This window comes from Hemicordylus capensis, chromosome 5, assembly GCF_027244095.1.
Source record: "Hemicordylus capensis ecotype Gifberg chromosome 5, rHemCap1.1.pri, whole genome shotgun sequence".
Taxonomy (NCBI): Eukaryota; Metazoa; Chordata; class Lepidosauria; order Squamata; family Cordylidae; genus Hemicordylus; species Hemicordylus capensis.
This window is the reverse complement of record NC_069661.1, coordinates 129,914,984-129,940,555: the sequence shown is the minus strand read 5'-3', so window position 1 is coordinate 129,940,555 and position 25,572 is coordinate 129,914,984. Positions and strand designations below refer to the sequence as shown.

The following is a 25,572-nucleotide window of genomic DNA, read 5'->3' as shown; positions in this document are numbered from 1 at the left end:
CACAGTCATTCAATTGAGTTATTCCAGATAGTCAAAGGGCTATTACATCTTGACCTGTGAGGTGGGGAGGAGAACCAATCTGCTGTGACCAAACTTGGAAGACAATTTGTAGATAAAGTTACTCATGCGTCTTCCAGCTTCGATGCTGTCATTAATGCAGAACCTGTGATGTATCTTCAAATAGCTGCTTGTCTTATTGTGGATATTTATATAGCCTGAGGGTGTGGACAGGATACTTGAAGGAGTGAGTCTACTTCATGTGTTTTGACCCTAGCTCTTCCTGACTGATAAAGGTAGCCAGAGGTAGACTGACCAAGTGCATAAGGGGAGAGATGCCTCTCTGTGAAATAGCATCCTTCCAGAAAGTTTAAAAGAGCTGGTGGTGATGCCAATCTCTTTCTCTTAATGCAGTAAAAGAGAGAGAGATTGGCCATCTCACCATTACCTCTTGCTGGAAGGATGCTGTTTCACAGAGAAACATCTCTCCCCTTATACACTTGGCCCCTGACATCCCAAAATTGTTTGGATAATTCCTATCTAGTCTGTAATATTCCATTCTTGATCTAGGTGCTCAAGTGTCTTACCTCCAAGTGTTCCTGGATGAAATGGATTATCTAGATCAATTTCAATTTGGCTTCAGGCCCGATTGTGAGGTCGACAATACTACCACTACGACGATGACACTTATTTATATACCGCTCTTCAACCAAAGTTCACAAAGCGGTTTACAAAGAAAAATAAATAAATAAAATGGCCCCCTGTCTCCAAAGGGCTCACAATCTAAAAGAAACATAAGGCAGATACCAGCAACAGCCACTGGAGGAATGCTGTGTTAGGGATGAATAGGGCCAGTTGCTCTCCCCCTGCTAAACATAAGAGAATCACCACTTTAAAAGGTGTCTCTTTGCTCAGTTAGTACAGGTGCCCACGACACAGCATTGGTCACCCTTGTGGGCAATCTATGCTGGCAACTGGTTCTCTCGGTAGCTTCTCACACACCAGCCACGGCACCCCTCTGGATTGCTGGGATGGGACTGATGGGGTGGCAGGGCATGGTTTTGTATTGGTTTTGTCTCTCCTAGAAGGGCAGTTTCAGAATATGGTGCTGGGTTGATCCTGTTTCATGTTGTTGGCCTATGGTGCCCTAGTAGAATATATAATAAGTAAAAATCATAGTTAAAATGAAGAAACTTAAAACAGCAGGAAATAATGTGATAAAATTAGAATGTCATCCCATACAGTCACCTACATAAATCTCTGGGGGACGTTTGGGGATTTGGCCTGATGTGTCATCAGAATGTGAATGACACCCAGCTCTATTTCTTCTTTCCATCAGATTTCAGGGAGACATTTGATGTGCTAAACTGATGTCTGAGGTCAGAAATGGAGTGAATGGGCCAAACATATTGAGAGAGAACAGAGGAATTCCTGGTCAGTAGAGCTGCCAATAGGTCAAACTCCTCTCTTCTCCTCTGACCCCCAGTGTAGCACTCCCTGAAAACACAGCTTTTCAGTCTGGTGATGCTCCTGCATCTGACTTTCACCTTGTATAGTCAGGTGACTCTCATTGCCAGCAGTGCCTTTGTGTGGTTTAGGTGGATGTAACAGTTGTGCCACTTCCTCGAAAAAGAGGATCTGGCCATGGTGACATGTGTTTTGATTATGCTGTGATAGGATTCCTGTAATGTGCTCGATGAGGGACTGCCTTTGAAGAACATTCAGAAACTCTAGCTTGTTTGGAATGCTGCAGCCAGGCTTTTAACTGGGTGAGGTAATCGGGAGTAAGTGATACTTACAGTCAGCTTCCCTGGCTTCCACTCTGCTTCTAGACACAGTTCAAAGTGCTGGTTATGACTTTTAAAGCCCTTAGTGTCTTGGGACCAGAATACTCTAGTTCAAGCATCTTCCATATGTCCACCTTTTGAGATCTTCTCCCGAGGCTCTCTTTCTGTCTCCCCAGTTTCTGAGTTTCATCTGACTGAGATACAAGAGAAGGCATCTTCTATAGTTACGACTACACTTGGGACCTCCCTGCCAAGGAAGAGTTCTTTGACAGTCTGTGTAAAAGCCTGTTTTCTTTTCCCCGCACCCAGCAGGCATTTGGCCTCCTGCATTGTTAGTCTTATCTCCCTGAGTTCATTCTCATCTCCCTAATATATTTTGAACTGTTGGTATTTGCTGTCTTTTCTCCCTTTTTAATTGTTTTATTTTGTGTTTTATTATTGTTTTAGTTAGTGATTTATATTCTAACTGGAGCATTTTGATAATAGAGAGGTGAGACAGAAATATTTTTAATAAATTGGTAATTTTAAAGGTAGTCAAATGTATATTCTGAGCTTGATCATGACTTTTATAGATCTACAGGTGAAACACGGAAAATTAGAATATCGTGCAGAAGTCCATTAATTTCAGTAATGCAAATTAAAAGGTGAAACTGATATATGAGACAGACGCATTACATGCAAAGCGAGATAAGTCAAGCCTTAATTTGTTATAATTGTGATGATCATGGCGTACAGCTCATGAAAACCCCAAATCCACAATCTCAGAAAATTAGAATATTACATGGAACCAAGAAGACAAGGATTGTAGAATAGAACAATATCGGACCTCTGAAAAGTATACAGTGTACTGTGCTTGATTGGCCAGCAAACTCGCCTGACCTGACCCCATAGAGAATCTATGGGGCATTGCCAAGAGAAGGATGAGAGACATGAGACCAAACAATGCAGAAGAGCTGAAGGCCGCTAATGAAGCATCCTGGTCTTCCATAATACCTCATCAGTGCCACAGGCTGATAGCATCCATGCCACGCTGCATTGAGGCAGTAATTGCTGCAAAAGGGGCCCAAACCAAGTACTGAATACATATGCATGCTTATACTTTTCAGAGGTCCGATATTGTTCTATTCTACAATCCTTGTCTTCTTGGTTCCATGTAATATTCTAATTTTCTGGGAATGTGGATTTGGGGTTTTCATGAGCTGTACGCCATGATCATCACAATTATAACAAATTAAGGCTTGACTTATCTCGCTTTGCATGTAATGCATCTGTCTCATATATCAGTTTCACCTTTTAATTTGCATTACTGAAATTAATGGACTTTTGCACAATATTCTAATTTTCTGAGTTTCACCTGTATTAGAGTACCACATTCTGTGTGAAATTTAATGATGGATGCAGCCCTCATAGCCCAGCCCTATGCATGTTTACTTGGAAGCAAGTCTCATTATGTTCCTAGTCAGAGTACATAGGAGTGGAGATGTCATCTATATAAAGTAGATTGAGTCTTGAACTCTGTATTAATGCTCTTACAATATTTAACTTACTGAGTGGAGACTTTGCCAGTTCAGTACTCTTCAGTGATAGTGTTCTAATCAGCTACCTAGAATAAACCTTTGTGTGTGTGCTGTTCACAGAGAATTAAGAGTACTGTTTGATTATCTCTTTTCTTGGGGCAAGGGCAAATACCCTGTGAATCATACAATACAACTTCAAGTTGGTCTGTGTCTAAATTGCCCTCCCCTCATTTCCACTGCAATCAATCAATCAATCTTTATAATGACCAGCATAAAAGTGAGATTAGATAAAAGATAAATGCATATAAAATAGTACATATTGTTGCTAAAAGGACTAAGAATACTAAAAATACTAAGCCAATGTTAAAGTATAACGGTGATTCCATGTTAAAAGTGAAATTAGATTTTAAAAATGATTACCTATACTAAAAGGACTAAAAATACTAAAAATAGTAAACAACATGAGGGTCTAAGCACCTAAAAGGTAGTAAGAGTAATTAAAAATAATAATGCATGAGTTAAAAGACATGAGAGGACAGAAATGTATGACTTGAGTGATAAAACTGAAAAAACAGCCAGATTGAAGGTTATAAGGAACAGTGAAAGGGAAGCACGTGAGCAATTGCAGGGCCTGCCCAGAGTCGCCGAGGTTCAGATTGAGGCTGATAGGGCTCACTGCCTGTCATCCGCCAACGAATGCTGATCGCAGCTGCACAGTACCTGGTGATGCTATATGTGATGGCAGGCTTAGAGTCACAGAGCAGCAAAGAGCTATACAATTGGCTCAAACGGCCTGAATACTTAGCAATGGAAGGATGAGGAAGGCACAAATGTCTCTATAGAACAAGCAGTAGAGGAGAGCATGCTCAATAGTTTCAACCTGCCCTAGGCCACAGGGGCATAGTCGCTCAGCAAATGGGGTCCTTTTATAACAACCTTCTAGCACTGCTGAAGGGAGGCCATGACAGCGAGCCAAGGTGAAGGCCCTTCTGTGCTTTGGAATATCCAGTTGGGTGAGGTATGCTGCTGGAGAAGCTATTTGCATTGGTAGAGGAATGGGGGAGGGCTATTTCAGCAGGAATGCATCTGGCTCCACCAAGAGTGCTGCAGAAATCTGAACTCTTTGAGAGTAGCAGCAGTCTTGGTTTTTAAAGAATGAAAAACATTTTGGCAGGCATCTTCTTCTTGCTGGGATGTACTTGGAAAAGATGCATCACATTGTCTAGTGAGTGCTTCCCCACCGCACACTGGGAAGGAAAATTGCATCCTCAAGTTCACGTCCAGTGGAGTTGTCTAGTTGTCTAGGGTTGTGAGAGGGCTAATACGAGCCCCCTCCCCCTTGAGTCCAAATTTAGACCCATTGGTTACCCACTGTGATGTTTTAAATGATTTTTTCCCATGGACAAAATCTCTTGTATCCGTACTAAACTGGATTCTACAATTAGGGCAGAATCTGTTATGGAGGTATCCAGCAACTCCTCTCCTGTGGTCAGACTGGATCACTTTCAGTTTGTCACTCCTGAGAATGTGGACAGGCTGTTTTGGACTGTGTATCCTACCACCTGCTCTCTTGACCCTTGCCCAACTTGGCTTATTTTGTTTAATGATCAGATTGTTGGAGAGGGTCTGGTAAACATCATAAATACTTCTCTGAGGGAAGGTAGGATGCCTCCTTGTCTTAAGGAGGCTATCATTAGACCATACTTGAAAAAACCTACTTTGGACCCCTCAGAGCTAGGCAACTATTGGCCTGTCCCATGTTTGGGAAGGTGATTGAGAGGGTACTGCACTCTTAGCTCCAGACAATCTTGGAGGAAACTGATTATCTAGATCCATTTCAAACTAGCTTCAAGTTGACCCTGAGACCTACCTGGCTGCCGCATTTTGCACCAATTGCAGTTTCTGAACTACGTACAGAGGCAGCCCAACATAGAGTGCATTACAGTAATCAAGTCTGGAGGTTACCAGCATGTGCACTACTGTTCTGAGGTCGTTTATCTCCAGAAATGGACACAGTTGGTGTATCTGCTGAAGCTGATAGAAAACAGTTCTGTCCACTGTCTCAACCTGAGAGGGGTATGGATCCAGAAGCACTCCCGGCACATCCATTAAATAATTTGGTGCTACCCACAGATTTGGACACTTCACTGCTCACCTTGCTCACTTGTTGAATGAAGTTAAATACATAGATCCCAGTGCAGATCTTATGGGACCTTCCTTTCATTGTAATATCTGCTTGTTTATTTCTAGTTCAAACACTGATGGGTACTTATTCAAAATTAGAGTATGCTGATGCTTCTCCTCCTGGCCCCATACGTACTGTAGTGCCAATAATTGTTCCATTCAAAAAGAGTCAGTATTTCCAGAATCCTGTGAATTAATCATTTGGGAAGAAAATTAGAAAAGTACTGCTGACGCATATCTTTTAGCAGAGATTATTTGTGCATTGTTAGAGGCTTAGTTTCTGGATCAAATAAATATCTTTCTTCTTCTTTTTTATGTCTTTACTCTAAGCTTGCTCTTGGTGCAAAATATTATAATTTGTATACTGTGTATTGTGATATACACAGAGAAGTAAATTGGAAGTCATGTTTCTGCAGACTGAGACCTGTTGAAGGAACAAACTCAAAATATTTTAGCATGCATTTTCCAGCAGAATTGATGTTATTTCCATAGTGATGTGTAATCCTTTGTAAAGTTATGTTTACTTTTATAAGGCACCCAACACTTTATTCTCTTTTCCAGTCTTCTTCAAAGATTCTTTTCTTAAAAAATAAATTAAAAAGAAGAAAAGAAAATGAGGAAAAATGCACAAAAGTGGCAAAGAACTTCTAAAAGTGAACCATATTGATGAGATCTTTTTCATGTAACTACATTCCAGTAGTTTAACTTTTTTTCATAAACAGTAAGTTTGTTGATATTATTAACTGAAATTTCAGTTGCTAGTGTTAGATATCTTGGATAATTAATGGTAGCTTTTATTTTTAAAAGCTTAGGGATATTTTTGATATGTTGACATTTGATCATATGGAAGAACACTCAAATCTATGTTTAGCTAGGCTATACTGTAAATGACTATGAAACATCTGGATTTGGTAAAGATGATGAAGGATAGAATACAAGCAGTGACTCTATTACATTAGAGACTACTGTGCAGTTTTTATTAATCCAGCCTTTGCCCTCTATTAGGTTTGAGTTACAGAACCACATAATTAAAAAAAATATGCAACAAGCAACAATGTGCACAATTGAATTTCATTACAATTTTTTGGCAGGCTTCATCTTCCATTCCAAGCCATGGTGATGGACATCTAGAATGGCTAACCTTATTAAGCAGACCATGCATGAATTCTTCCTCCTTAAAAACACACACACCAAAAACACACACACACACAACCAGAATTTTGGAAGGTAATCAGTGCACTTGCAGAAAGGGGTAGGAAGCAAAAATTTATCCAAGAAACATAACATGTTGTTTATCCAAGAAATATCAGAAACATCAAATCTTGATGTGCCGTGTATGTTCATTCAAATGTAGTCAGTGATATTTCTGGAAAATAGTACCTTGCACCTAGCGGCATGTAGTGTTGCATTAAGTGACTGCAGAAAAGGTCTTGCAGTCTTGACTTGGTTTGAACTACCTTTATTTTATGGAAGAAAGGTGGTGAATCATGTATTGTTTCAGTATGATGATTCTGAGACAGACCTGGGGCTCGCCCAACCAGATGTTTTTGCAGTAGTTCTTGGCATTGGAGGTGAATGTAATCTTTTTGCCCCCCCCCCTTTCTTTTCTGCTTGATGATCTCCTTATCTTTTGGCTGATGCTGAAGAAGACAACCTGTTGCATGCCAACATCTAAAGCTCTTTCCCAGAAAGAGCTCTTTTAAATGTGAATTGCAGCCTACTCTTGTTTTTGGAGCATTTTTCTGTTGATGTCAGTCTTGACTAAAGATCTGTTAAAGACACACTTTCTCTCAAACAGTAGCCATATTACTTTACAAGGCATGACTAGTTTTTGTTGCTTCTTCTGTTTGAATATGAATTGAGAGGCCACACCTCCTTAGACACATGTTATTTCCTCATGGGAACATGGCTTGTACCAAAATTATTGGGGCTAGAAGGTTCCAGATGACACTCTGCACAAGCACAAATCCTTTAGGAGTGACAAGCACAAATCCCTTAGGAGTGACTGCATATATGACTATTAGAAGAGCATCAGTTACAGTAAGCAAGCTGTTCTTCCTCAGCTTGCCATTTGAACTACGGTAGTAGGGATCAGAATGGCTGCTGTGTGGCTTATGGAGCTCAGAAAATTGAACTAATACATTTGATACTAGGGAAAATCATCTGGCTTGTAGCACCTTAGTGGGTTAGTTGTGGATCTGGATTGTGATCTGTTGCCAGCCTTAAGTAATAGGTGCTGCACCTACGTTGGAACCTCGAGACTGAATGCTAAAGCTCCTCGTGGCACCCACACTCCGCCCCATGCTATCGGCGTGGTCAGTATTTAATTATACACACACACACACACACACACATAAACACACACACACACACACACACACACACACATAAACACACACACACATATATATCCATTTTTTATTTGAGCAAACTTTAGGAACCTTTTAACAATGTACTGCACAAGTTAGTGAGTTTGTGTGTCTGCAGGGGTGGAAAAATATTTTAAACTAGTAGGTGATTGACAGGGCAAAGTCATTTTGCATAGATTACCCTTATAAGAAAGTTCAAGAAATTAAATACATGTAATAGAATTTTTAATGTTCTTGTGAAAGAGAAGTAAAAGAACAGTTTGAAATTTGTAGGATTTCAGCTTCAAACAATCATTTTATTCAGTAATGATCATATATGGTAAATATGAATCATAGTAAATCTGAATCTGAGAAATATCTTGTTTCTCTTGGGCATGATGTCATTTTGGAATAATTGACCTGCTTTTCGACTGTTAAAAATCTGTTGAGACCAGTAACAATTAAAATATTATTATTATATTCAGAATTTCCTGTAAAATAAATAAAACCTTTCCCCTAGCATATTCTGGTGTTGAAAGTAGCACATTCAGATAATTTCAGTGGCAGGAATATGTACTGTATGCAAAATTTAGTATCTGTAGGTCATCAGGAAGTATGGCTTTATTTTGCACAAACAAACATTGTTCAAAATATAGAATAGATTCTGAGACTCGGCATGCTATGCAGAGCTGAAAGTGTGAAGTCTCTAGGTGCCAAGTTACTTAAGATTCTTCAGATTCTGTTACTACTTCTGCACATTGTTTTGTTATTATAAGATCTGCTGATTAAGTAGTAAAAACTCTTCTTAGCAGTTTAGAGATGATGTCTATAGAAACCAAGACTTTTTGACTGCTTTGGTTCAAAATAATTTAATCTTTTTTCTGGAGATGGAGAAGAGATGTACATCTTTCTTTACTGCTGTGCAATACAGTTTATTCTTATTAGATCTTTGGACCCATCTTCTGTTTATTTCTATACTGCAAATTATTCCTTAGAGAATGGTCACCAACCTTTGCTCTACTCTTCTGTGTTCTTTAGAGGGAATCTGCTGTGTTCAGCCTCTGTGATATGTGGAGACTAAGCATCCTGCTTTCTTTGTCCTCTCTTGCGGCTTCCATATGGGGGGTTAATGAGAGCTCCATGGGAAACTTCCCTGGTCTAGCTTTATGTTAAAAGAGAGCTGTACTAAGAGGATAGTCTTTACTGTGCTCCCTTGATCTGTACTTACCTGGCCACCTGCAAGTAACGTTTACTCACTGGTGATGATCAGGCAAGTGATTAATTGAAAATCTGAGTCATTATCTTCTGTTGGAAAAGTCTGTAGCTCGAATGACCTTTTGGGATTGTGTCTTTTTTACTAAGTATTATATGTCAGAGGTCATGCTATACCTGTCTCCTAGAGATGTGGGGTGTGTGTATGTGAGTGGGTGAATGCTGGCTTTGGATTTGTTTTTGGATGAAAATAATTTTGTATTGTAGAATGTGTGATTCATGTAGCACCATTTTTTGATGATGCATTGCATCCCACATCTTGTTCTATCCTGTTTAAACTTCCCCTAAGAAAAATACTGTATCTCAAACTCTTTCCTCCTACTTATTTCATTTCTGTTAGGAAAATATTCTCGATGTCTAAGTGTTAGGTTTTGACTTTTGTTTGCTTGCGTTTATTCAAATTACCACACATCCACATTAGATTATACTTCAAAGCCTTGCCTTTAAACTTCCCATGACCATACATCATTGTTGCTTTGATGGAATAACTGTAACTGAGACTGGGTCAAACACTCAATTTTAAGGGTTTAATTCTGTGAGACAGTTGCCTTTAGTTGGAAACTGTGGTTTGGAGTTTTTGGAAGGCTTCCCCCCCTTCTTTTCTCTTTCCAAGTTCTGTTACAAATGCATTTTACCATCTTTCTCTTGGATTAAATGAAAAGAGTTTTAATTGCCTTATAGGCTTTGAAACAAACACACAGATTGGGATCAAATAACGTCACATTTCTAGTTCTAGCATGGTTTTTCCTCAAGGAATGAGGAATTATCTGCACATTACATGTGAGCTTCAAATTAACACACTACAAGTAAACTGGATTACAGTTACTGAAGACATTAAGGTTTTACAGTTTCTCTTGTGATCCAGATTTGTCACAAAATTGATCCAATGCACATTGCTTTGAAGTACTCATTAGGTCATTGTTGAAATTTTATCATACAGGTTCTTATGAAAAATCAGTGCAGGAAAAGAATAAAGCTACCTAATCCTGGCAAAGAATCACTACATGTTCCTCCGGAACACAGAACCCTAATGAACATCTAAGCCATTATGGCTGAGAAGAACTTGGTTGCCTAACTGGGTTGGGAGTGCACAACTCTCTTGCATGGTAGCATGATCTGAAAAGGTCCTTTCTTTATTTTTCTTTTTTTTGTAAAGGAAAGTTATTCTCTTTTTGTCATTCACATTATTCACTTAATGGCTCCGCCACTTTCTGAAAATGGCGGGAAAGATTCCTTCTTTCCAATTCTAGAGGTTCTGCAGACACCAGTCTCCCAGTGAGCTTGTCTGTCCACAAGATGGTGCCCTTGTGCTGGGAAACAAAAGCCCACTCCAGATTTATTCTGGATAAAGATTGGGAAGGTGGAATATCAACTCTATTCTGAAATTTTAAAAGTGTATGCCAATACCTATACAATTGTGCTTGTGGTAGTCCTAATTTCTTATAAAGATGTAGCTGTCCCATAGAACTGGAATATGGGTAGATATGCTGTATAAGGAATCTGAAAATCTTCAGACAATGTAATACTTAATTGACTTTCTAGAGCAGGTGTAGCCTGCCTGCTTCTATGGAAGATGTGATTTTCAAATTTTAAGTCTTACACTTTGTTCTGGAAAAGTCAGTTACACTTTGTTCTTGGAAAAGGGAAGCTATTCAGAGGCATTGTGGTTTTCTGTAATATATGTGACTTGTTTCATATATCATTGGCTGATAGCTGGCAGTAGTTTGCACCATGCTTGAAAGGCAATCCTGTTTTGTTGAATTATATGAAGAAATTGAAGCTTTAAAGAAGATTGTATTGATATTGGATCATTTGTATAACAAAAAATAATAGCATATTGCCTCTTCTAGGTCTTGCTCATCTAAGAGTTTTTGGCTCAGCAGCCCACTGAGGAGAAGATTGGCACTCAGGTGGCAGGTGGGACATAGCTGAACCTGGAAGACCTCAGGCTCTGATGTAGTACTGAGGCAAGTACTAAGGGTTCAGGAGTCAGACCAGGAACCAGGCTGCTGGGTATACTGCTAGGCAAGGTAACTTGGCTGAAGAATGGAAGCAGGAAGAGTCTCTCAAAAAGAATGGTTGAACCAGCAAGGCACAGCTCTGAAATGGCAGTCTATATAGCTAGGGAAGAGCCACAACCTTCTTGCCTAGGCCAAGTACTTTCTACTCTTGAGAAGTTTTCAGAGTAGGCTTACTCCTCCTCCTGAGTAGACCCCTGGAAGACAAACCATGGACAGCCAGTCATGTACTTCTTCATGCGGAGCTTCTTCCCAGGTAGGGCATTGCCTTCTTTCTTGGGGGAGATTCGAGATGTGTTGATAATTGCTTCCTGAGGAAGGATGGGGCCTCCGCCCTGAGTAACAGCATGGAATCCATTGGAGGGGCTGGCTCGGATGGTGCTTCCATGTCGGCTGGAATGGAGATACTATGTGGTGCGGGAGTTCTGAAGGTACTGTTTGCCCTGAGGGATATGTAATGGCATTTCCCCCTGTGTAGGAGCTCCTCAGGAAGAGTTGTCTACTGAGCATGCTCGAGACAGAACTGGATCATGTGACTTGATTTGTAGCCGGAGGCATCTCCCAGCCCCAGTTCCAGTTCTGTCTTGCTCGTGATAGGACTGTTGGAGAGAGCTCTTGCATTTGGATAGCTTTTCTTGTGTTTGTTCCTGGCTTTTTGGCTGTTTAGCCTCTATTCCTCCTCTTCTCCCTACCTAGCCTGTTTGAGGGTGGGAAGAGAGCTGTTTTCCATTGGACCACAAAGGTAATTTTACCAAAAATTTTCTTCATTTGTTCCAATTTGTTCCAATTGGCTTTTGGCAAATTGTTATTTTCTGTTCTGCCTTTTGTTGCCCTGGGCTTCGCTCCAATGGAGCTCGCCCACGCTGAAGAGCTTTTGCCGGGCTCGCTTTTGGAGGCTTCACAGCTGCCGCAGAACCTTGGCAGCTCTCAGTGTGCGACCTTCCAATTGGCCACTCTTGCCGACTTGCCCCCGGCTGCGCCCTCCACTACCGTCTCCGCTCCGGTGGCTCTGGACAGGGAGGAAGGGACTTTGGGGCAGCGCTCTGGCAAAGCCCACAAAAAGTCCAAGCATACAGGAGGGCAGCCATCCCCTAAGAAGAAGAAGCGAAAGGAAACACTTTTCAGGGTCGGGAGTGAGCATAAACGACTGAGTGAGCGGCTGCTAATTCAGGCAGTTTGCCACAAATCAAAAGTGAAAGCAAGCAAGAATGGCGCAAAAGCACTAGACAAGCCTCAGCGTTTGCACAAACTAATGGCTGTTATGGACTGGGATGACCAGAGCCCTTCGGGCATTCTACCGGCACCCGCTGCCTCGCCCCACGAGGGCTCAGTGGTTGAGGGGGAACTGGCTGGCCCATGCTTCCCCCCCCCAATACCTGAATACTTACCTGCCCCACCGCTGCCTATTGAGAGTCCAACTGAGCTGCAAACTGTGAGTAAAGATCCCTTTTCACCCAGAGCTACTCAGTGGCTGAGGGATTTTTTTCAGGAGGGAATTTTCTGATTGAGCCACCTGCGGCTCCACTTGGGAGAGCATCAGACCCGATCCTGCCTGGTCCCACAAGGTCTCATTCTACCATTCTGAGGGCAACATTCCCCATTGGTGAGCCTGTAGCCCCAGTCCTGCCACCTCAGATTCCTATGCGCAGGTGGGCTCACAGAGGAAGGGGTAGGGACAGGCTATCCTCATCTTCCCCTGATTCTAGCCCCCGCCGCAAGGCCATTCCTATTTCTGAGCATGGCCGCTTTGCCCCTTGGCCCCTGCCACACAGGCGTAGAAAGAGGTGCAAAGAATCTCCCTCATCATCCTCATCCTCCTTCCGGGGGAACAGGTGACCCAAGTGACCCAGAACCCCGAACCTGCCTCCCAATCCCATTTCCCAGGTTCCACCCCCGGCATTACTGGCCCCTCCTCTCCCTTTAATTTCCCCCATGGCCCTGGTTGTTCCGGCTTTCCCGGCGGGACCCATTCACTCCTTGGATAAGGATTCCTTGCACTCGCTACCACAGAATCCCACTATTCCCATCAATTCAGTGAAGGAAGAAGGGGAACTTTTGGAGGAGGAGGTGGCCCCTCCCATTTCTGATTCTACCAGACTTTTCTGCAGATTTTGATGTCCTGTTAGCCAAGGCAAAGTAAGCGATCAATGATGTTGCTCCATCAGAGGTCCCGGTAACCACTCCTACTCTTGATCAGAACGTTTTTCCTACCACTGAACCTGTATCTGCGGCGGTTCCCTTTCCTCCGCTATTCTACCAGGTCATATGCGTGGAATGGCAGCGCCCGGTCTCTACCAAACCAATTGGGAGTCTACCTAAGAAACAATACCAACTATCCCAAGACACTTGCAAGCTTTTGGCTACCCCTAGGGTCGACCCACCAGTGGCTCAACTGGTATCTGGGGCTATAGTCCACTCAGAGGGACAGGAATAGCTTAAGTGCCAAGAGGACAAGCATTGTGACTCTCTCCTAAAGAAGGTCCATGACATTACGGCCACATCTATTAAAGTAGCCACTACTAATTCTGTCTTTGCTCGAGCCTCGGTCTTATGGGCCAAGGAACTGGTAGCGATGGTCCCTTCTGAACTCCCTAAGCTCCGTCAGGGCATTAATAAAATAGCAAAGGCAGCAGCCCTAATGGTGGACTCTAGTTTAGACTGCATTCAGCCCTCTTCCTGGGCCATGGTGGCAGGCGTTGCCATTCGCAGATCACCCACACTTAGACCTGTTCGCCTCCCCAGGCAATCACCAACTTCCTCGCTTCTTTGCCAGATACCACTCTCCGCTAACAGACGCTCTCCACAGCCCATAGCCGGATGGGCTGCTTTACACTTTTCCTCCCACAGCCATCGTTCATTGTTCACGGCCATCAGAAAACTGATTCTAGAAAAAGCAGAGCTGATCCTCATGGTGCCCCACTGGCCCCACCGACCTCCTGGATCTAGCGATCAGTCCCCCGTGGCATCTCCCAGGCCGTTGGGACCTCCTACTACAAGGGCCCCTCCTGCATCCTGACCCCCAGTGGCTACAGCTATCCGCCTAGAGGTTGAACGCTCGAAGCTAGAAGCCCGGGGCTATTCCAGGCAGGTCCAGAACACCATCTTGGCCTCCCGTCGACAGTCAACGAATAGAGTCTACCAGGTTACCTGGTCCGCCTTCCTCCGCTGGGCCAGATCAAACAAAAAAGACCCACTGACTGCTGGGGTTCCTGAGGTCCTTGAATTTCTACAGTTTGGACTGGACCTGCACCTCAGACCAAGTACTCTCAAATGCCAAGCATCGGCTCTGGCGTCGGTTCTGCATATTTCTACCACTAGTCCGGATCAAGCAGGACTCCACCCACACGTTTCTAGGTTCCTGCGTGGAGCAATCAACTCAGCACCCCTTCCCTTGAGACATTTCCTGTCCTGGAACCTGAACAGGGTTCTGAATGCCCTCATGAAGACTCCATTTGAGCCACTGTCTTCCATTCCTCTCAAAACTCTGTCTTTCAAGGTTCTCTTTCTTGTGGCTGTCACTTCTGCACGCACAGTCTCTGAGCTAAGTGCCTTGTCAGCCCGCAAGGAGTTCTGCACATTCCAGTCAGACGCAGTAGTCCGCCTGGATCCTACCTTTCTGCCCAAAGTGAACTCTACTTTTCACAGGTCCCAAGTCATTGTCTTACCGTCATTCTGTCCTTCTCTGGTTCATCCCAAAGAAAAATTGTGGCATAAACTGGATGTGCATAGGGCTCTACGCAACTATATTCGTCGAACCAAAGACATCAGGAAATCCGACTCTCTCTTCGTCTCCTTCCACCCCCCTTCCTTGGGCATGAGGGTGTCTAAGGCAACCTTAGCCACCTGGATTAGATCCTGCATCCTTCTCGCTTATGCAGCCTTCAACCGGTCTCCTCCTGGAGGCATTACCACCCACTCTACCAGGAGCGCAGCAGCTTCAGTGGCCTTCTCAGCCCACATCCCATTGACGGAAATCTGCCATGCAGCCACCTGGTCATCCATTACACCATTCATCTGACACTATAAAGTGCCTGCCTTCTCATCGGAACAGGCTGCCTTTGGCCGCACAGTCCTACAACAGGTCTTGTAATTTGGCCTTTTTGCCATCTGTGTTACATCCTACCCTCCCGGGGACTGGTGCTCAGCAGCTTGGGTATGTCCCTTCCTGAGGAGCTCCTACACAGGGGGAAAAGGAACATTGGCTTACCGTGAAGGGTTCTTTTCCCCTGTGTTAGGAGCTCCTCAGCACCTCCCAGATGTACATTTTTGTTTTCTCCTTTTTCAAGCAGGGTGGGTGTCCGTACTACCACCGTGTTTCCCTTGGGGGCGATGGACTGTTGTAAAGGTAGACGGCTCTCAGGGTATTAGTGCAAGGCTTTCATTTGCTCCCTGACTTATCGTTCCTTTTCTCTGTCTCCTATGCATACTCTCCTATTCCTGTTGCTGATCATTCTAGTTAACTCTCACCTAGTACATTTAGTTTCCATGCAGATTTTCGATACACGTCAGCAAAGCTCTCTCCATGGCACACGACTCACTTCACTTAACAGCCCTGGAACTGGGGCTGGGAGGTGCCTCTTGCTACAAATCAAGTCACGTGATCCAGTTCTGTCTCGAGCATGCTCAGTATACAACCCTTCCTGAGGAGCTCCTAACACAGGGAAAAAGAACCCTTCACGGTAAGCCGGTGTTCCTTTTTCCCTTGGATACTCTGTGCTGCTGTTTCTGGAGGACAGGGCTCTGAAATAGCTTCTCCCCCTGGAGTATTCTCCTCTCCTCTCAGGATTGATTCTGACACATATTTTGTTTGTTCACGCTACTTTGACACTTGTTCTGTTTTGAAATATTTGATATTGATACCCCAAATTGAGACTTTTGGCATGTTGCTGATATAATTGACTTTTGCAATGCTTGTATTTGTATTCCAGTCCAAGAAACACTATTTTCTCCCCTGTCTGGAGCTCATCAGTATGGGATCAAGTACTGAGCATGCTCAAGACAGGCCAGAAATGCTCAACATGTAGATCCTCCCACCGCAGGTGGCCGTCCCCAGTCTTGTCTGCTCAAGGCTTGGCCACATTTGGAGTGAGCTTTCCTAGTTAGTATCTTCTCTGTGCTGTTTCCTCTCTTCCTGCCTTTGTTTTTTCCAGTGTGCAAGGGTGGGAAGGAGCTGCCTATAGGCTGTTTGTTTCTTTCCTTAGAAAAATTTACAGATATCTTTTTAAAAAATTTCACATTCAGCTGATTGAACTTTTACTTTCATTTTGGGGTGTTTGTTTATTTGTGGCTGGGCGTTGTTTTTGGTGCCTCATTATGGAGGTAGCACACGCAGAGGAGCTATTGAAAGGCTTGCTTTCTGAGGGCTCTGCAGCCCCGGATCTGCAAATGGAGATGCCTCAGCCTATCCCAAGCACTTTGGCGACCACTGGGACGGCCTTTCCCGCTCCAGCAGCAGCCCTTGTCCCACCGCCCCTCCTCTTGCCACACAAGGCTCCTAAGCAGAGCAAGCTACCTAAGGAGGGCAACGGCAGAAAGCAAAAAAAGGCTAAAAAATTGTTGGAATTGGTCCGTTTGAGCGAAAGGCTCCTTATCCAATCTGTTTAACGCTCATGGTGTATTAAGGAGCCTAAGACCAAGAAGAGCAAGGGCTACTGACACCTGACAGATGATTTGGCATCTATAAGTACGTCGCCGGTGGTTGTAGTGGGTAGTGAACTGGCTGGCCCGCGTTATACCCCCGTGACTTAACCCTGCCGGGGGGTCGAAGACATTACCCTTTCTGGTGTGGAAGGACAAGGAGAGCACCTTCCGGACGCCGCCGCGCAGACTACTTCGGCCGGGAGGCCCCCAGGTACTGTGCCCATTCCCCTCTCAGGATCCCCCTCCTCCCCTTTTCCCGCAGATTAAGTGGAGTGGCTTAAAAATTTCTCTGTCACGGAGTGCCTTCCGCTGATTCCTCAGACCCAGGGCATTTTACCAACGGCACTGCCATGTCCTGACCCGCCGCCTTTAGTCCTGAAAGCTTTCAAGGGCCTCGCAGGTGTCTTTCTTCATCCTCCCCTGCATCCAGTCCCCGGAGGGAGGCCATCCCGTTGGCTGAATGGGGCTGGTTTGCACCTAAACCCCCCCCTTGTTCCCAGGCGCAGAAGGCGGATACCTTCCTCATCCTCCTTGGGCTCTTATTCAGGTCTCAGACCCCCTAAGGTGTCAAGGAGGCGTGAGGAATTGCCGCTGCCAGCAGCTCCTTTGGCCCCAGCCCAACTGGGCGGCCTGCCTGTTGCCCCTCCTATTTCCAATCCTGTTTTCCTGGCTCCTTCCGTACCTCTCCAGTTCCACGATTCGGCATCAGACTTAGAGCTGCCAGCTGCCCAGGAGAGGCAATCAGATGAGGAGGGTGAGCTGTCCGAAAAAGAGGTTACTCTGGCTCCCCCATTATCAGTATGCCTCTTCTCTTCCTTGGACTTTGATGTTATTTTGGCAAAGGCCAAGAGGGCCATTAAGGATGTTTCTTCAGCAGAAGTTGTTCCCCTTTCTGAACTTGATCGGGAGGTTTCCCCCATGTCCTCGGGTGCTTCGGCTTCTGTGCCTTTTCCAACCCTATTCAGACAAGTGATGCTGGCGGAATGGCAAAATCCCACCTCTTGCAGACCCATCAGGTATTTTCCTAGGAAGCACTATATCTTGTCATCTGAGGTTTCCTTGTTGTTGGCCACCCTGTGGGTGGACCCCCCTATTGTTCAAAAGGTTTCGGGGTTGTTATTGAATATTGAGAGCCAGGAACAATTGAAGTCTATAGAGGGCAAAAAGTGTTATGGCTTGTTATATAAGGCCCACGAGGCTTCGTCCACTGTAATCAGAGCAGCTACAGCTAATTCAATCTTTGCCAGGGCCTCGATCCTCTGGGTTAAACAGTTGGGTGCCTTGGTTCCACCGGCCAACTCCAGGCTCTGTCAGGGCTTTAATAAAGTGGTGAAGGCGGCTGCCGTTATGACAAATTCCAGTCTTGATTGTGTACAGCAGGTCTCTGGGGCTCTGGCTTCGAGGGTGGCGTTACATAAAGCCCTTTGGCTTAAAGGGTGGCAGGTTGACTCAAAGTCCAAATTAGCTTTACAGGCTTCTCCTTATTCTGGTGCTAATCTCTTTGGTCCTTCTCTAGGTTCCATCCTGGTGGAAGCCAAGGACAAGAAGAAGGTCATGCCTTCCACCAGGAGGGATTATCGCTAAGGTTTTCGTAGCCAGGGCTCTTCCTTTCGTAACTGAAACCAGTCCCAACACCAGCCTTCTTTTCACTTCAGAGACAATAGGCAATCCTCCTTTAGGGGATCTAACAGATTCCAGTGGAGACCAAGGGGGCAGAGGTTTGTTCAGACAGTAGGCCAGTAAGCCCTTCACTACCACCCCTGCCTATTTCGATAAGAGACAATGACTGTCTGCCCATAGGGGGCAGACTTCTTCTGTTTGCCCTCACCTGGCTATCCACAACCCAGGACTAGTGGGTGCTGGACATGGTTAACAAGGGCTACGCGATAGATTTTTCTTTTCTGCCTCACAACTCCTTTGCTGCCACCCCCGCTCCCAACACCCAGAGAAACATCTTCTGATGGTCAAGGCGATTCAACACCTTCTTCAGATCCAGGCGTTCGAACTGGTGCCTTGGACCGCAAGACGTTCCGGCATTTACTCGCTGCTTTTCCTTGTTCCAAAGAAGGACATTTCCTCAAGGGTGGTCCTGAACCTCAGGCGCCTCAACAGATTCATCAGACAGCGGAAGTTCTGGATGGAATCTCTTCGGACCATCAAACAAGCTGTTCTTCTGGATGACTTCCTGGCCTCAGTGGACCTCTCTGAGGCGTACTTACATGTCTCGACCCTCCAGGAACACGGGATATTCCTTCGGTTCTTTTACAACGGCAACCATTACCAATACCGTGTTCTCCCATTCGGCCTTGCATCGGACCCATGGGTTTTCACAAAGGTAATGGTGGCCCTCACTGCTCCTCTTCGCCTACAGGGTGTGTGCATTTACTCCTATTTGGAATAGCAGGTATTTGGAATACCTGCTGATCAGAGCATCATCGCTTGAGACTGCCATGTGTGAGCCTCTGGAGTGCCTGAGGGATCACGGTTTCGTTGTAAACCAGGACAAAAGTCATCTTCTTCCCTCACAGTCACTCCAACATCTGGGGGTGGTCTTCCATACAGTTCCAGCACTGGTGATGCTCCCGGAGGACAGAAGAGCCAAGATAGTCTCTGCCTTGTCATCCCTACTCCAGGCCGATTCAGCGGATCTGATGCTGCTGGCTCAGATCTTGGGGATGATGATGACTGCCATGGGCTGTGTCCTGTGGGCCAGGTGGCACTCGTGGCCCCTTCAATGGCTCTTGTTTCCCGTCCAGGAGGACATCATGTCGGTCTCTCACATCTTGGTTCCCCTCCCGAACAAGGTGCAACTCTCTTTCCGTTGGTGCCTGTCACCCGCCCTGGAGTGGGGTCTGCTGTTCACAGAACCTTGGAGAATGCTGATTACCACAGATGCCAGTCACTCAGGCTGGGGCGTGATTTGCGAGGGTCGTCCGGCGCAGGGTCTCTGGCTGGAGTCAGACAAGGTGTGGAGCATCAACCGGCTAGAACTCCGGGCCGCCAGACTGGCCCTCCAGCACTTCCAGGAGCTGGTCCAGGACAAACACGTCCTCATCAGGATGGACAACACAACCACCAAAGCCAATATCAACTGCTGGGGGCGGGGGGCACGCTCCAAAGGCCTGATGAGGGAGGTGGGCCTTCTATTTGCCTGGGCCAAGAGCCACATCCTCTCTGTGGTGGCGGAACATCTGAGTGGAGTAGACAACACTCCAGCGGACTGGTTACGCTGACAGTCAGTCGACCTGTTGGAGTGGAAGCTCTATCCTCGAGGTTTTCATCAGATCACCCAGCGCATGTACACTCCCCTGGTCGACCTGTTTGCTTCCCCTCTCAATTCTCAGGTTCCAAAATTCTTTTCAAGGTTCCTGTCAACCCAGGCAGAGGACATGGACCCCCTCATGGCACCCTGCCCCCGGGTGCTGCAGTATGCATTTCCTCCTACTCTGATCCTACCGCAAGTCATCAGGATACTGCATCTGGAACTAGAGGAGGTCATTCTCATCACACCCCACTGGCCTCGGAAGGTGTGGTTCGCAGACCTGGTCAACCTAGCAACTGCTCCTCCATGGCGTCTACCTCTTCTTCTAGATCTTCTGTCCCAGGGGCCCATTCTTCACCCCGAACCTGGTTGGCTCCAACTCTGCACATGGAAGTTGAGCACAGCAGGCTGAGTTCTGAAGGATACTCCCCGCAGGTCCTGAACACCATTCAAGCTTCCTGTTGCCCTTTGACACAGCGTATTTATTAGGTGTCTTGGGTAGCCTTCTTCAGGTGGGCTCGGTGGAAGCGTTTGGATCCATGATTGGCAGGTGTCCCGGAGGTCCTGGAATTCCTGCAGGCTGTCCTGGCTCTTCATCCGAAGCCTTCTACCTTGCATAGGCAGGTTTCTTCTCTGGCTTCAGTTTTGAGCATTTCAGATCCAGGCACCCAGTCTTTGCATCCTTATATCTCTCGCTTCCTCAAGGGAGCATCCAGTCTGGCTCCCCCTCCAGTTCCCCGTTTTCCTCTGTGAAATCTTAACAAGGTGTTGAATGCATTAATGATGCCTCCCTTTGAAACTCTGAGCTTCATTCCCCTCAAGGTGTTATCCTATAAAACCCTGTTCTTGGTTGCCATAACATCCACCCGCAGGATTTCCAAATTGGGGGTTCTCTCGGCCCGCAAAGAGCTCTGCATCTTCCAACCTGGAAGAGGTGAGACTGGACCCAAAGTTTTTACCTAAAGTGTTTCATCGTGCACAGGAGGTCGTACTACCTTCATTCTGCCCAGACCCCTCCCACCCGATGGAGAGACACTGGCATAAGTTGGATGTTTGGCGCACCTTATGCTTTTATGTTCACCGTGCAAAAGAAATTAGGAAGTTGGATGCACTCTTTGTGTCATTCTCCTCTCACAACCTTGGTCAATGGTCCTCTAAGGCTTCTCTGGCAACTTGGATCAGGGGCTGCATCCGGTTGGCCTACGTTGGCCTGGACTTGATTCCGCTGCTGGGTATTATGGCCCATTCTACCCGCAGTGTGGTGGTTTCTGAGGCTTTCTCTACTCAGGTACTGTTGGTGGACATTTATAGAGCAGCTACTTGGAGCTCTGCCACACGTTTCATTCGCCACTATAAGATTCCTTCATTTTTGGAATCACAGATGGTCTTCGGATTCAGGGTTCTGCAACAGGTGGTTTATTTCATTCTACTTTACTCTCACTCTCACTTTTACTTTACCTTACCCTACTCTACTCTATTCTACTTTACATTTTATATCCCTCTCTTCCTCCAAGGAGCCCAAAGCGGTGTACTACATACTTAAGTTTCTCCTCACAACAAACCTGTGAAGCTGAGTGGCCAGATTTGGCTTTTTAAAAGCCAAATTCTGGTTAACGGCCCATTTGACCCACGAGCATACCCCTTAGGTTCTGGCAACCTTGCAGTGTGAAGTAGGTTAGTCTGAGAGAGAAGTGACTGGCCCAGAGTCACCCAGCAAGTATCATGGCTGAATGGGGATTTTGAACTCGGGTCTCCATGGTCCTAGTCCAGCACTCTAACCACTACACCACGCTGGTTTCCTTCCCTTCCCTTTGATGGTTTTTTCTCCAGGGTTACTGCTTGGGCATGTCCCATACTGATGAGCTCCAGACAAGGGGAAAAGGAACACTGGTCTTACCTGTGAAGGGTCCTTTTCCCCTGTACCTGGAGCTCATCAGGCCCACCTGGAGGTTTTTGTTATTAGCAGTTCATGGTTACCGGGTTAAGTCGCGTTTGGGTGGAGGCAGGTCTCCAGGGGCACAGTTTTCCCCTTTACCATATCCTTTACTCTGTTGTTTTTCTTTACCTGTTTATGGTTTAGGTTTTTCTAGCAGGGTCTCACATGTCCTCGCCACTCTTTGCATCAGTCCCGGAACTGGGGACGGCCACCTGCGGTGGGAGGATGTACACTTTGAGAATTTTCAACTTGTTTTAAGCATGCTTGGTACTTGATCCCATACTGATGAACTAGGTAAGACCAATGTTCCTATTTTGCCTTTTGTGCAAAAACGTCATAACACTCTAACAATGAAACCATAAGTATCTCTTTAATAATACTGAGAAACATTCATTGTTCTTCCTCCAAAAGCACCACAGAATGTTCAGTGTTCATGATGAGAATTCCAACCCAAATTGAAGACCATCTGTGTAGAGTGCACAGAAAGAACTCTCTCTAAATGTGGGATTAAAGTTATTGCCTTAAGGATTATAGTTACTGATGATGATGATGGATAGGCTGCTCTAAATTTCTGTGGGTGTACATTTTCGAGGCCTCTTGTGTTCTCCAAAAGACTGTCCCATAGCTTACATTTTGTGCTGGTTAGCTCTTGTTTGTTGCTTTTCTTAGCAACTGTTTCATCAGATTTTTCTAAAGAACTGAGACCTTATTACTGAATATGTGATCTATCTAAACCCTGTTGACTGGGCAAAGAGGTACCTTTTAAAGTGGTGACGCTTTTATTTAGCAGGGGGAGACTATTTTATTATTTATTTATATTTAATAAATAAATCGAATAAAAAAAAAAATTAATTAGCAGGCAGAAAGCAATTGGCTTTATTCAGCCTGAGCACAGCGTCCCAGTGGCTGTTGCTGACGTCTGTCTTGTGCTTATTTTTAGAATACGAGTCCTTTTGGGACAAGGAACCATATTTTTCATTTTGTATGAGAATTTTTTTTGTTGAGAAGTGATATATAAATATTCTTAATAATAACAACATCTAATTGAGCTTATTACAATTCCACTTGGATTTGGCAACATGAAGACATCAGGGCAAACCAGAGTACAGACAGTGCTTTCTGTCTTCACTCTAAATGTGCAATCATTTTCTTGTTTTGTAGTTTTCCTCCTTCCCCCAGAAATGAGAGAACTTGCAAAAGCTGAATGAGATATTTTGTTATAGCACACTTTCCATTTTGGCTCAGCTCTACTGTACTGGTGTAATAGATGGAAATTTTTGATTGAAATGTATGTAATGATAGAGCATATTGAATGACAATCTGCTATCAGGAATGTCTAGTATTGTCAACAAACTTTCAAATATTTCCCAAGAAACACAAAGTTTAATGTTCGATTGTGTAATTGATTATGTCTATAGTTGGAGATGGGATTTTAACAGAAATTTTTGAGTTGGAAATTTCTCACTCATTTGCATAAAAAATTCACTATTTTTTTCTAAAGGAAAATACTATACAAATTTTCCTGATGCCCTATATAGATTGTCATCTGTTTGATACATTATTTGACCTATTTATACAGTTTAAAAAAAAGAAACAAAACTCCACCATATTAATTTCCCACACTGTGTATCAAACATTTTTCAAGTAGCTGAACTGAAATATTGGAAGTTGGGGTTGGGGAGAGGGGGAATAAATAAAAGCATTTCATGTGCTTTAATAGTTATGCTGAAACAAATGCAAAGCTTTGTGTGGAAATAATAACAGTGGCACATATGCTGGTAACCTCCAGACTTGACTTTTGCAATGTGCTCTATGCTAAATCATTGTAAACCGCTTAGAGAGCTCCGGCTATAGAGCGGTATATACATGTAAGTGCTATTGCTATTGCTATGTGGGGCTGCCTTTGTACGTAATCTGGAAACTGTAGTTGGTGCAGAATGCAGCAACCAGGTTGGTCTCTGGGTAATCTTGGAGAGACCCCATTACTCCTGTGTTGAAAGAACTGCATTGGCTGCCAATCGGTTTCTGGACAAAATACAAAGTGCTGGTTATAACCTATAAAGCCCTAAACGGCTTAGTCCCTGGTTATTTAAGAAAATGAGCTCACCATGAGCTCCATCGCCCATTGAGATCATTCGGAGAAGTTCGTCTCCAGTTGCCACTGGCTCATCTGGTGGCCAGAGAGGGACAGGCCTTTTCCATTGATCCCCTGAGACTGTGGAATGCGCCCCATACTGAAATACGAGCTTCCCCATCTCTGACAACTTTTTAAAAAGCCTTTGAAGACTTATCTCTTCACCCAAGCTTTTTAATCTGACTGTGGTTTTAAATTGTTTTAAGGTTTTTATTTTTCTGTGTTTTAACATGTTTTGTGTCTTTGTAAACTGCCCAGAGACAAATGTTTGGGGCACTAAACAAATGTGTTAAATAAATGAATAAATTAACTAAGGTGGGCAGTGTTGATCCGTCTGTCTTGCTGCAGTCTTGAAACGGAACAGCACAAATATTCAAGTCGTCTGTCTGCACTCCACCAGTGCTAATTAATCAGAAACATGTTGGTTGACCTTCAACAATGTGTTTCTGATCTAACTAGTGCTTGTGGAATGTGGACACATGACTTGAAGTATTTGCACTCTTGTGCAAAATGAAGATCACTGGTGCTTCGCTTTGAGGCCATGTTATGCTGTGCAGCATGTGGGCCAATGTACCATAGCACAGGGAATGTTAGCAACATGGTTGCCAAGCTACAACTGCTAGACCCCACATCTTCTTCCACGGGGTATAGAAAGTAAATCATAGCTTTCTGTGTGTGGGGGGTGGGTGGGTGGGTTGTTTTTTGTTTTTGCTGCCCCTGCTTTGTTGTTAAGGGACTGCAATTTTCTAAAAATGTGATCTAAAAATATTGTTTATGTTAAAAATAGATACTCAAAGCTTGACATTTTAAAAAGGAAATTGAAATGTCAAGTTAATTGAATTTTCATGTTCAAACCTCTATTAAGTAAGTCTCTTGCATTATGATAAGCTTCCTAATAATGCCCAGCTTTTGACTTATTCGGAAATTCCATAGGTATCCTATTCAATCATTGTGTCCCATATCCAAATTCATTAGAGAGGTGAGCTTGGCTTAAAGTACTGTTTTTCTTTATTGTAGAAGAGTTTGGTCTGTGTCTCTGGAAATAATTAGCTTAATTTCCTACTGTGCAAGTCACATTTTGGCATAAATTCAGATGTTATTAATGGGAGTTCTGTGTAAATTCTCTTAAACATGGCATTTCCCTCAAAATGTGTAGTATGTACTGTCTAAGCTGAAAATTAAATCCATATTTTTCCTGTTGTCTGGTTTTGTAATGCTGATCTTATGGAACTTCATACATATGGTACAAGATGTAAATGTTAAAGAACATCACATAATTCTTAGCTGCAGAAATGCTGCTTCCGGCCACTGCGCCTGTACGATGAGGCAGGGGCGGGGTTGTGCCCCCATCACCTGAAGCAGGCATGGGGGCCGCCATCTTAGTTCCCACTCCACGTGGCTGCAGCCAGCCAATCGGGGGTAGGAGGCGGTCTGATCGTGCCTGGCTGCCTCCATGCTGAGCAGTCGCCTAGCGGGC

At 44.6% G+C, this 25,572-nt stretch overlaps 1 protein-coding gene across 5 annotated transcripts in view; it reads left to right on the top strand.

Annotated features, from left to right (window-relative positions):
* Positions 1-25,572, top strand: part of CCDC91 (coiled-coil domain containing 91) — a 193,662-nt gene that overhangs the window by 3,819 nt on the left and 164,271 nt on the right. Inside the window, exon 2 of one of the 5 annotated variants that reach the window (XM_053255618.1) lies at positions 6,047-6,206. The exons of the other annotated variants lie outside the window; for them this stretch is intronic. The gene's annotated coding sequence lies outside the window, so the exon portion shown is untranslated. The remainder of the gene's footprint in view (positions 1-6,046; positions 6,207-25,572) is intronic. 5 annotated transcript variants of the gene reach the window in all.